Here is a 13,835-nt window from a genome sequence, read left to right on the forward strand (position 1 = left end):
CATATATCCTTATGTACATATTCTTTATCCCCTTACACTGTGTATAAGACAGTAGTTTTGGAATTGTTAGTTAGATTACTTGTTGGTTATTACTGCATTGTTGGAACTAGAAGCACAAGCATTTCGCTACACTCGCATTAACATCTGCTAACCATGTGTATGTGACAAATAAAATTTGATTTGATTTGAGCATTCAAAAGTGACCAAGACATCAGAAAGTGTAGACTTTCCAAGATATGATAGTTTGTCATCCTCAATAATCATGTCTCAAACGCCAACTGAACTGACATCATATTCATTAACTTCTTGCGTCGAGCAATCCCGTATCCGGGAACGTATTCATAGCCTCAAGCTCATTACCATAACGCAACGTTAACTATTCATGAAAATCGCAAATGAAATGAAAGAAATATATTCACTCACAAGCTTAGGCTTTTGTTAACAACACTGTCATCTCAGATTTTCAACATATGCTTTTCAACCATAGCTACACAAACATTTGTGTAAGAGTATTGATAGCTAGCATAGCATTAAGCCTAGCATTCAGCAGGCAACATTTTCACAAAAACTAAAAATGCAAAAATAAATATTATTTTATACTAATACAATTTTTCGGAGAAAGATTGTTTAAAATAAATTAAATAAATTAAAAAAGGATAAAATAAAAGCATTCAAATAAAATAATTTACCTTTGAAGAACTTTGGATGTTTTCTATGAGACTCTCAGTTAGATAGCAAATGTTCATTTTTTCCAAAAATGTTATTTGTGTAGGAGAAATCGCTCCGTTTTGTTCATCACGTTTGGCTAAGAAAAAAACCCGAAAGTTCAGTCATTACAACGCCAAACTTTTTTCCAAATTAACTCCATAATATCGACAGAAATATGGCAAACGTTGTTTAGAATCAATCCTCAAGGTGTTTTTCACATATCTATTCGATGATAAATCATTCGTGGCTGTTGGGTTGCCCCTCGGAAGCAAATGGAAAAATACACGCAGCTGGAGATTACGCAATAATTGCGACGGAGGACACCAAGCGAGCACCTGGTAGATGTAGTGTAAAATGGTCAATCTTCCAATGATATGCCTACAAATACGTCACAATGCTGCAGACACCTTTGGGAAACGACAGAAAGTGTAAGCTCATTCCTGGCGCATTCACAGCCATATAAGGATACATTGGAACACAGCGCCTTCAAAATCTGGGGCACTTTTTTCAAAAGTTTGAAATTTCATCTTGGTTTCGCCTGTAGCATCAGTTCTGTGGCACTCACAGATAATCTTTGCAGTTTTGGAAACATCAGTGTTTTCTTTCCAAAGCTCTCAATTATATGCATAGTCGAGCATCTTTTCGTGACAAAATATCTTGTTTAAAATGGGAACGTTTTTTTTATCCAAAAATTAAAAGAGCGCCCCCTATATCCAAGAAGTTAAGTCCCAACGCATATTTTCAACTGGTTGGATTACCAGAATATGGTTAGTTTCCCATCTTTATGGGGGTCATAAACCTCCCCCCTCAGGCCAATGTCATGACACTGTGTTTTTGTCACACTGCTTTGCTTTATCTTGGCCAGGTCACAGTTGTAAATGAGAACTTGTTCTCAACTGGCCTACCTGGTTAAATAAATGTGAAATAAAACCTTTAAAAAATGATCGTCCCAATAAGCGCAAACCAGATGGGATGGTGTATTGCCATTCTGGTTAAGTGTGCCTTGAATTCTAAAAAATAATCACAGACCGTGTCACCAGCAAAGCAACCCTACACCATCACACCTCCTCCTCCATGCTTCACAGTGGGAACCACACATGCAGAGAACATCCATTCACCTACTCTGCATCTCACAAAGACACAGCAGTTGGAACCAAAAATCTCACATTTGGACTCATCAGACCAAAGGACAGATTTCCACCGTTCTAATGTCCATTGCTCGTGTGTCTTGGCCCAAGCAAATCTCTTATTGTTGTCCTTTAGTAGTGGTTTCTTAGTAGCAATTTGACCATGAAGGCCTGATTTCACAGTCTCCTCTGAACAGTTGATGTTGATGTCTTTTACTTGAACTCTATGAAGCATATATTAGGGCTGAAATTTCTGAGGCTGGTAGCTCATTTTATTTTGGTATTTTATTAGGATCCCCATTAGCTGTTACAAACAGCAGCTACTCTTCCTGGGTCCACACAAAACATGACATAATACAGAACATTAATAGACAAGAACAGCTTAACTTCTTAAGGTATAGGGGACGCTTGCGTCCCACTTGGCCAAAAGCCAGGGAAAATGCAGCGCGGCAAATTCAAATAAATTATATAAAAATCTAACTTTCATTAAATCACACATGTAAGATACTAAATTAAAGCTACACTAGTTGTGAATCCAGCCAACATGTCAGATTTTAAAAAGGCTTTTCGGCGAAAGCATAAGAAGCTATTATCTGATGATAGCACAACCGTAAATAAAGAGTAGCATATTTCAACCCTGCAGGCGCTACACAAAACGCAGAAATAAAATATAAAACATGCCTTACCTTTGACGAGCTTCTTTTGTTGGCACTCCAATATATCCCATAAACATCACAATTGCTCCTTTTGTTTGATTAATTCTGTCCATATACAGTAGGGCAAAAAGTATTGTCAGCCACCAATTGTGAAAGTTTCCCACTTAAAAAGATGAGGCCTGTCATTTTCATCATAGGTACACTTCAACTATGACAGACAAAATGAGAAAACAAATCCAGAAAATCCCATTGTAGGATTTTTAATGGATTTATTTGCAAATTATGGTGGAAAATAAGTATTTGGTCACCTACAAACAAGCAAGATTTCTGGCTCTCACAGACCTGTAACTTCTTCTTTAAGAGGCTCCTCTGTCCTCCACTCGTTACCTGTATTAATGGCACCTGTTTGAACTTGTTATCAGTATAAAAGACACCTGTCCACAACCTCAGTCACACTCCAAACTCCAAGGACACCAGAAACAAAATTGTAGACCTGCACCAGGCTGGGAAGACTGAATTTGCAATAGGTAAGCAGCTTGGTTTGAAGAAATCAACTGTGGGAGCAATTATTAGGAAATGGAAGACATACAAGACCACTGATAATCTCCCTCGATCTGGGGCTCCACGCAAGATCTCACCCCGTGGGGTCAAAATCATCACAAGAACGGTGAGCAAAAATCCCAGAACCACACGGGGGGACCTAGTGAATGACCTGCAGAGAGCTGGGACTAAAGTAACAAAGCCTACCATCAGTAACACACTACGCCACCAAGGACTCAAATCTTGCAGTGCCAGACGTGTCCCCCTGCTTAAGCCAGTACATGTCCAGGCCCGTCTGAAGTTTGCTAGAGAGCATTTGGATGATCCAGAAGAATGGAAGAATGTCATATGGTCAGATGAAACCAAAATGTAACTTTTAGGTAAAAACTCAACTCGTCGTGTATGGAGGAGAAAGAATGCTGAGTTGCATCCAAAGAACACCATACCTACTGTGAAGCATGGGGGTGGAAACATCATGCTTTGGGGCTGTTTTTCTGCAAAGGGACCAGGACGACTGATCCGTATAAAGGAAAGATTGAATGGGGTTTGAGTGAAAACCTCCTTCCATCAGTAAGGGCATTGACGATGAAACGTGGCTGGGTCTTTCAGCATGACATTGATCCCAAACACACCGCCCGGGCAACAAAGGAGTGGCTTCGTAAGAAGCGTTTCATGGTCCTGGAGTGGCCTAGCCAGTCTCCAGATCTCAACCCCATAGAAAATCTTTGGAGGGAGTTGAAAGTCCGTGTTGCCCAGCAACAGCCCCAAAACATCACTGCTCTAGAGGAGATCTGCATGGAGGAATGGGCCAAAATACCAGCAACAGTGGGTGAAAACCTTGTGAAGACTTACAGAAAATGTTTGAACTCTGTCATTGCCAACAAAGGGTATATAACAAAGTATTGAGAAACTTTTGTTTTTGACCAAATACTTATTTTCCACCATAATTTGCAAATAAATTCATAAATCCTACAATGTGATTTTCTGGATTTTTCTTCTCATTTTGTCAGTCATAGTTGAAGTGTACCTAGGATGAAAATTACACGCCTCATCTTTTTAAGTGGGAGAACTTGCAGAATTCGTGGCTGACTAAATACTTTTTTGCCCCACTGTATATACAAAATGTCAATTTATTTGGCACGTTTGATCCAGAAAGAAACAGCTTCCAATTTGCGCAATGTCACTACAAAATATCTCAAAAGTTGCCTGTAAACTTTGCCAAAACATTTCAAACTACTTTTGTAATACAACTTTAGGTATTTTTAAACGTTAATAATCGATCAAATTGAAGACGGGTCTATCTGTGTTCAATACAGGAAGACAACAAGCCAACGCTACTTTTCAAGTCTTGCGCAACTCTCGACAGTGTTACCCATTTCCTAGATGGCCGTACTTTTTCATTGCACAAAGGAATAACCTCAACCAAATTCCAAAGACTGGTGACATCCAGTGGAAGCGGTAGGAACTGGAAACAAGCGCCTAAGAAATATCGTTTCCCAATGAGAACCCACTGAACAGACAGAGACCTCAAAAAAAGAAAATTCTGAATGGTTAGTCCTCTGGGTTTTGCCTGCTACATAAGTTCTGTTATACTCACAGACATGATTCAAACGGTTTTAGAAACTTCAGAGTGTTTTCTATCCAAATCTACTAATAATATGCATATCTTATATTCTTGGCATGAGTAGCAGGAAGTTGATATTTGGGCACGCTATTTATCCAAAATGAAAATGAAAATGCTGCCCCCTATACCTTAAGGACAGAACTACATGCATTTTTTTTAAAGGCACACGTAGCCTACATGTCAATCCAAACATACATTTATACATACATGCATACATACATACAAAGGTCAAATAGGGTTGAGACGTTGTGCCGTGAGGTGGTGTTTTAACCAGGTTTGCTGTTTATTTGCGCAATATGAGATGGAAGTGAATTCCACAACACAATGTTTCTTATAAACAGAAGTGATGCAGTCACTCTCTTCGACTCTTAGCCAAGAGAGACTGACATGCATAGTATTTATATCAGCCCTCCTGATTACAATGAAGAGCATGACGTGCCGCTCTGTTCTGGGCCAGCTGCAGCTTAACTAGGTCTTTCCTTGAAGCACTGGACCACACGACTGGACAATAATAATGATTAGACAAAACTAGAGCCAGCAGAACTTTGCTTTTTGGAGTGTTGTGTCAAATCAGCATCACTTTATTACAGACAGAACTCTCCCCGTCTTCACAACCATTGAATCTATATGTTTTGACCATGACTGTTTACATTCTAAGGTAATGCCAAGTAATTTAGTCTCCTCAACTTGTTCAACTGCCACACCATTCATTACCAGATTCAGCTAAGGGCTAGATCTTAGGGAATGATTTGTACCAAATACAATGCTCTTAGTTTTAGAGATGTTCAGGACCAGTTTATTTACTGGCCACCCATTCCAAAACAGATTGCAACTCTTTAATGGTTTCATTGACTTCATTAGCTGTGGTTGCTGATGCGTATATGGCTGAATCATCAGCATACATGCACACGCATGCTTTGTTTAATGCTAGTGGCAGGTCATTGGTAAAAATAGAAAAGAGTAGAGGGCCCACAGAGCTGCCCTGCGGTACACCACACTTTACATGTTTGACATTAGAGAAGCTTCCATAAACCTCTCTGGGATATTCGGGACGGTAGCGTCCCACCTCAATAACAGCCAGTGAAAGTGCAGGGCGCCAAATTCAAAACAGAAATCCCATAATTAAAATTCCTCAAACATACAAGTATTTCACACCATTTTTAAAGATAAACTTGTTGTAAAGCCAGCCACAGTGTCCGATTTCAAAAAGGCTTTACGACGAAAGCACACCAAAAGATTGTTAGGTCAGTACAGAAAAACTTAGCCAAAGAGAGGAGTCACAAAAAGCAGAAATAGAGAAAATTAATCACTAACCTTTGACACTCGTAGGACTTCATGTTACACAATACATGTATGTTTTGTTCGATAAAGTTCATATTTATATCCAAAAATCTCAGTTTACATTGGCGCGTTACGTTCAGTAGTTCCAAAACAACTGGTGGTTTTGCAGAGAGCCACATCAATTTACAGAAATACTCATAATAAACATTGCTAAAAGATACAAGTGTTATGCATGGAATTTTAGATCCACTTCTCCTTAATGTAACCACTGTGTCAGATTTCAAAAAAGCTTTACCAAAAAAGCATACTATGCAATAATCTGAGTACAGCGCTCAGACAACAAAACAAGCCCTACAGATATCCGCCATGTTGTGGAGTCAACAAAGTCAGAAATAGCATTATAAATATTCACTTGCCTTTGATGATCTTCATCAGAATGGAATCCCAGTTCCACAATAAATGTTTGATTTGTTCGATAAAGTCCATAATTTGTCCAAATACCTCCTTTTTGTTTGCGCGTTTAGTACACAATCCAAACTCACGACACGCGGGCAAGTCCAGGCGAAAGTTCAGAAGAATGGTCATATTACAGTTCGTAGAAACATGTCAAACGAAGTATAGAATCAATCTTTAGGATGTTTTTATCATAAATCTTCAATAATGTTCCAACCGGAGAATTCCTTTGTCTGTAGAAATGCAATGGAACAGAGCTTACTCTCACGTGAGCGCACATGATCAGCTCATGCCACTCTGGCAGACCATTGACTCATTCAGCTTCCATTCCCCCCTCCTTCACAGTAGATACATCAAACAAGGTTCTAAAGACTGTTGACATGTAGTGGAAGCCTTAGGAAGTGCAATATGACCCCATAGGCAATGAGTTGAAAAATGACCAACCTCAGATTTCCCACTTCCTGGTTGGATTTGTTTCTCAGGTTTTTGCCTACCATATGAGTTCTGTTATACTCAGACATCATTCAAACAGTTTTAGAAACTTCAGAGTGTTTTCTATCCAAATCTACTAATACTATGCCTATATTAGCAACTGGGCCTGAGTAGCAGGCAGTTTACTCTGGGCACCTTATTCGTCCAAGCTACTCAATACTGCCCCCAGTCCCAAAGAAGTTAAAGAACACCCTGCCATAAAACAATTTTTTTTCAACAACCGGTTATGGTCAATATCAAAGGCTGTACTGAAATCAAGCAGTACAGCTACCACAATCTTCCTATTATAAATGTATTTCAAACAATCATCAGTCATTTGTGTCAGTGCTGTAAATGTTAAGTGCCCTTCACTATAAGCATGCTGAAAGTCTGTTAATTTGTTTACAGAGAAATAGCATTGTATTTGGTCAAACACCATTTTTTCTAACAGTTTGCTAAGAGCTGGCAGCAAGCTGATAGGTCTGCTGTTAGAACCAGTGAATGCCGCTTTACCACTCTTGGGTAGCGGAATTACTTTGGCTTCCCTCCAGGTCTGAAGACAAACACTTTCCTCTAGGCTCAGATTAAAGATATGACAGATGGGAGTGGCTATAGAGTCAGCTACCATCCTCTAGCTTTCCATCTAAGTTGTCAATGCCAGGAGGTTTGTCATTATTGATCGATTACAATTTTCCCACCTCTCCCACTCTAACTTTACATAATTCAAACTTGCAATGCTTTTCTTTCATTTAGTTTTTTTTATGCATGAATACGATGGATTACTGTTTGTTGTTGACATTTCCTGCCTAAGTTTGCCCATTTTGCCAATGAAGTAATCATAAAAATAATTGACAACATTAAATGGTTTTGTGATAATAAGATGGCGTTGAATGCCTTTTTGCCCATAATTTCATTTAAAGTACAAGTTTTTTCCATCATTCTTTATATAATTGATTTTGGTTTCATAATATAGTTTCTTATTTTTTTTGTTGAGTTTAGTCACAATTTCAGCCAGTCAAATGTGCAGCCAGACTTAGTAGCCACTCCTTTTGCCCAATCTCTTTCAACCATACAGTTTTTCAATTCCTCATCAATCCATGGAGCCTTAACAGTTCTAAAGGTCAGTTTCTTAACAGGTGAAAGTTTATCAATAATTGGAAGAAGCAATTTTATAAATTAAGTGCAGTGTCTGGATGCTCCTCATTAATCACATCATACCAACAAATATTTTTAACATCATCCACATAAGTCGCAGCAAATTATTTTGTATGAGCTCTTATGCCCAGCTGTTGGAACTTTCTCTTTCCTGGAAATTGTGGTCACTGCATCAATGGGTATGGATACAGCTTTAGAACAAACTTCTACAGTATTAGTAAAAATGTGATCGATACATGTGGATGATCCTGTTCCTGTAGTGTTTGTAAATATTTTTATTTAACCTTTAGTTAACTAGGCTTGTCAGTTAAGAACAAATTGTTATTAACAATGACGGCCTACCCCGGCCAAACCCTTAACTGGACGACACTGGGCCAATTGTGCGCCGCCCTATGGGACTCCCAATCACAGCCAGTTGTGATACAGCATGGAATCGAACCAGGGTCTGTAGTAACGCCCCTAGCACTCGATGCAGTGCTTTAGACCGATGCGCCACTCGGGAGTCCCAATAGGTAGGTTGATTTAATAACCTGAACCAGATTACAGGCACTGGTTACGGTAAGAAGCTTCCTCTTGAGCAGACAGCTTGATGAAAACCAGTCAGTATTCAGGTCCCCAAGAAAGTAGACCTTTCTGTTTACATCACGTACACTATCAAGCATGTCACACATATTATTTAGATACTGACTGTTTGAACTTGGTGACCTCTAGCAACACCCCCAAAAAAGGCTTTAGATGTGCCAAGTGAACCTGCAACCACAACACTTCAATAACACTTGACATAAGATCTTCTCTAAACATTACAGGGGTATGGCTCTGTGTATACATACAGCAACACCTCCCCCAAAAGCATTTATGTGTTCTATAGATGTTATGTCCTTGTATTGCTACTGCTGAATTATCTAAGTGAGTCTCAGAAATTGATAATATATGAGTGTTAGCAAGTTATTGTATTCATGAACCTTATTTCTAATGCTACATATATTAATATGAGCTATTTTCAGTCATTTCCTGGGTATCTTATCAGAGATAGACATAATGTGGAAAAGAGCAAACTAAGCAAGAGAAAAACATATACATTTTATCAGTCCATATAATCAATTGGTGTGTGTGGTTGACGCTATTAACCCATAGGCTTGGCTGTCATCCCCTCCAGGCTTCTGGGAGGGAGGGTGGACAATGAGCCTGTAAGCAATGTTCCCACGTGCTCTGCCAGCTTTCATGGCTGGGATCAGTTCTTTCCTCTTCTGACGCACAGCTTCAGGATAGTCCTCGTGGAGGAAGATCTAATTTCCTCAAGTTCTTGGCTTTTTCCAGAACAGCTACCTTGTCCTTGAACCTCAGGAACTTTACTACTGGGCCGGTGGTGAGATTTCTAGTCCTGTGGGTGCGCTTCACCTCAATCTTCCTGTGGTCCATTTTAGTAGTTGAATCCACCAGTATTTGGACAAAACACCTGAAGCTATTTTCTTGTTGTAACAACTGCTTGTAGAACTCTTTGTTCATTTAAAAGATCCTTCCTGTGTGATCGACACCACTGTCCTCAGTCCTCATGTCAACGTAGGTTACGCTGTTACTTGTAGTTCCAGGAAGAGTATTTCTCCTCGGCAGCAGAGGTAACTCTGGGTCTTCCTTTCCTGTGGCAGTCCTCATGAGCCAGCTTCATCATAGCGCTTGATAGTTTTTGCGACTGCACTTGAAGAAACTTTCAAAGTTATTGTAATTTTCCATATTGACTGACCTTCATTTCTTAAAATAATGATGGACTGTCGTTTCTCTTTTCTTATTTGAGCTGTTCTTGCCATTATATGGACCCTATTACCAAATAGGGCTATCTTCTGTATACCACCCCTACCTTGTCACAACACAACTGATTGGCTCAAATGCATTAAGGAAAGTTTTATCAAGGCACACCTGTTAATTGAAATGCATTCCAGGTGACTACCATCATGAAGCTGGTTGAGAGAATGCCAAGAATGTGCAAAGCTGTCAAGGTAAAGGGTGGCTACTTTGAAGAATCTCAACTATATTTTGATTTGTTAAACACTTTTGGGGGGTCACTACATGATTCCATATGTGTTATTTCATAGTTTTGATGTCTTCACTATTATTCTACAATGTAGGAAATATTTAAAATAAAGAAACCCTTGGACGAGTAGGTGTGTCCAAACTTTTGACTGGTACTGTCTCAGCTCAGACAGATCCAGCTCAGATTTTAGTTTAGAATAGAAAATTAGTTTATGCAACAAATGTTAGTGCATTGACCCAAATCACATCGATTCATTCCTCTAATCAAACCAAATTGTTTCAAACTGGGAAAAAATATATTTAAAAAAATTAACATTCAACATTTTCTAAGATTTTACTGAGTTACAGTTCATATAAAGGAAGTCAGTCAATTTAAATTAATTAATTAGGCCCTAATCTATGGATTTCACATGAATGGGAATGCAGATAGTGTTCGGAAAGTATTCAGACCCCTTGACGTTTTCTACATTTTATTATATTACAGCCTTATTCTAAAATGGATAAAACTTTTTTTCCCCCTCATCAATCTACACACAATACCCGATAATGGCGAAGCAAAATCAGGTTTTTAGAAATGTTAGCAAATGTATTAAAAATAAAAAGCATACCATATTTGCATAATATTCAGACCCTTTGCTATGAGACTCTGAAGTTGAGCTCCGGTGCATCCTGTTTCCATTGATCATCCTTGATGTTTCTACAACTTAATTGGAGTCCACCTGTGGTAAATTCAATTGATTGGACATGATTTGGAAAGGCACATACCTGTCTTATATAAGGTCCCACAGTTTTACAGTGCATGTCAGAGCAAAAATCAAGCCGTGAGGTAAAAGGAATTGTCTGTAGAGCTCTGAGACAGGATTGTATCGTGGCACAGATCTTGGGAAGGGTACCAAAACAAGTCTGCACCATTGAAGGTCCCCAAGAACACAGTGGCCTCCATCATTCTTAAATGGAAGAAGTTTGGAACCACCAAGACTCTTCCTAGAGCTGGCCGCCTGGCCAAACTGAGCCATCGGGGGAGAAGGGCATTGGTCAGGGAGGTGACCAAGAACCAGTCGGTCACTCTGACAGAGCCCAGAGTTCCTCTGTGGAGATGGTTGTCCTTCTGGAAGGTTCTATCATCTCTGCAGCACTCCACCAATCAGGCATTGTAGTGGCAGCATCATGCTGTGGGGATGTTTTTCAGCAGCATGGACTGGGATGCTAGTCAGGATCGAGGGGAAAAATGAAAGGAGCAAAGTACAGAGATCCTTGTTGAAAACCTGCTCAGGACCTCAGACTGGGGCCAAGGTTCACCTTCCAACAGGACAATAACCCTAAGCGCACACAGCCAAGACAATGCAAGAGTGGCTTTGGGACAAGTCTCTGAATGTCCTTGATTGGCCCAGCTAGAGCCCACACTTGAACCTGATCGAACAACTCTGGAGAGACCTGAAAATCTCTGTGCAGTAACGCTCCACATCCGGGTGGACTCCCCAAATATAGGTGTGCCAAGCATGTAGCGTCATACCCAAGAAGACTCAAGGCTGTAATCCCTGCCAAAGGTGCTTCAACAAGGTACTGAGTTTTAAAAAATGGGGTGTGTAGATTGTTTGAAAAATAATAATAAAAAGGCTGTAACAAAATGTGGAACATCAATGGGTCTGAATACTTAACGTATGCACTGTATGCATCTTTGTAGGGGCGTGGATCAGAAAATCAGTCCGTATATGGTGTGACCACCATTTGCCTCATGCAGCGCGACACATCTCCTTTGCATTTAATTGATCAGGCGGTTTATTGTGGGCTGTGAAATGTTGTCCCACTCCTTCAATTACTGGGCGAAGTTGCTGGACTTTGGCGGGAACTGGAACACTCTGTCAATCCAGAGCATCCCAAACATGCTCAATGCATGTTATGTCTGAGTATGCAGGCCATGGAAGAACTGGGACATTTTCAGCTTCTAGGAATTGTGAACTGATCCTTGCAACATGGGCTATGCATTATCATGCTGACACATGAGGTGATGGCATTGGATGAATGGCACAACATTGGGCCTCAGGATCTTGTCACGGTATCTCTGAGCATTCAAACTCCCATCGATAAAATGCAATTGTGTTCATTGCCCGTAGTTTATGCCTGCCCATATCATAACTACACCGCCACCATGGGGAACTCTGTTCACAACATTGACATCAGCAAACCTCTTGCCCACATGAAACCGGGATTCATGTGTGAAGAGCACACTTCTCCAGCATGCCAGTGGCTAACGAGGTGAGCATTTGGCCACTGAAATAAGTTGCAACACTAAACTGCAGTCAGGTCAAGACCTGGTGAGGACAACGAGCACGCAGATGAGCTTCTCTGAGATGGTTTCTGACAGTTTGTGCAGATATTCTTCGCTTGTGCACACCCAGTTTCATCAGCTGTCCAGGTGGCTGGTCTCAGACGACCCCACAGGTGAAGACGACGGATGTTGAGGTCCTGGGCTCGCATGGTTACACGTGGTCTGCGGTTGTGAGGCTGGTTGGATGTACTGCCAAATTCTCTGACATTGGAGGCGGCTTATGGTAGAGAAATTAACATTCAATTATCTGGAGGCATTTCCAGCAGCCAGCATGCCAATAGTACTTTCCCTCAAAACTTGAGTTATCTATGGCATTGTGTTGTGAAAACTGCACATTTTAAAGTGGCCTTTTATTGTCCCCAGCACAAGGTGCACCTGTGTAATGATCAGCTTCTTGATATGCCACACCTGTCCGGTGGATGGATTATTTTGGCAAAGGAGAAATGCTCACTAACAGGGATGTAAACATATTTCTGTACAACATTATTTAGAAATAAGCTTTTTGTGCACATGGAACATTTCTGTGATCATTTCTTTTTTTATTTCAGCTCATGAAACATGGGACCAACACTTTACATGTTGCATTTATATTTTTGTTCAGTGTAGAGACTTATTGTATCGTCGATTCACATTCCTAGTACTCACATTCTGGCACTCATCCCTGTATCCAAGTTGGTAGTAGTCCTGCATATACAAACATTTCAGGTGAAAGAAAAGTTATAATTTAAGCTGCATAAATAACCTCACTGGTGAATTAACATCTTTGACAAATCCCATTCAGAAAGTGTCACATGGCTAGCATTCACATCCTTTCTCAAATTATAGTTTATGGCCTACCTTTTTGATGCCACGTACCAATTTGAAGTTGAAATAACTTTAGTTGTCCATCAATGACACATTTGATCAAAATTAATAATTCAGATATTTTTGTACTTGAATTGATGGAAAGTTCTCTGTAGGTCTATAGGTAGATTATGATTGCAGTTGGAAACCGTAAACAATTCCATCAGGAAAAGGTCATGTCTCCCGAAGTACATGCTAAACCAACTATAAAACACATTTCAATTACAGGTTGCCAGACGACAAGCTGTCAAGGACTTTCTTCAGGAGCAGCATACTCTTCCACTATAACCATGAACTATTTTGATTTAGTGTGTTGTGAAATGCTTTTTTATATTGACTATTGTAATAAAAGTAACAGTTCTAATGTAGTGACTTGAAGATGTGTTATTTGTAAATGAGTATTTCCCTCAGAACTTTTCAACTCTGTTAGTAATTGTTGATTGAAGTATACAGTAGAAGCCAGTGCTATTAGCAGCACTGTGCCAAGTGGAATGCATTCAAAATTCAACAGATTTTCTTCTATTAAAGTTATTTAATACAAACAAATCTTAATCTCATTCTTAGACCAACATCAATCAACATATTGGTTTTACTTGGAAGTTGCTTTGTTTTAAAATCAG

General features: G+C 39.7%; 1 protein-coding gene across 1 annotated transcript in view; it reads left to right on the forward strand.

Moving 5' to 3' along the window:
* LOC112232343 (heat shock factor-binding protein 1-like) overlaps positions 1 to 13,583 on the forward strand; it is a 29,181-nt gene extending 15,598 nt beyond the window's left edge. Inside the window, exon 4 of the mRNA XM_024399327.2 lies at positions 13,444 to 13,583. The gene's annotated coding sequence lies outside the window, so the exon portion shown is untranslated. The remainder of the gene's footprint in view (positions 1 to 13,443) is intronic.
* The last annotated feature ends 252 nt before the right edge of the window (positions 13,584 to 13,835 follow it).

This window comes from Oncorhynchus tshawytscha, linkage group LG06 (assembly GCF_018296145.1).
Source record: "Oncorhynchus tshawytscha isolate Ot180627B linkage group LG06, Otsh_v2.0, whole genome shotgun sequence".
Lineage (NCBI taxonomy): Eukaryota > Metazoa > Chordata > Actinopteri > Salmoniformes > Salmonidae > Oncorhynchus > Oncorhynchus tshawytscha.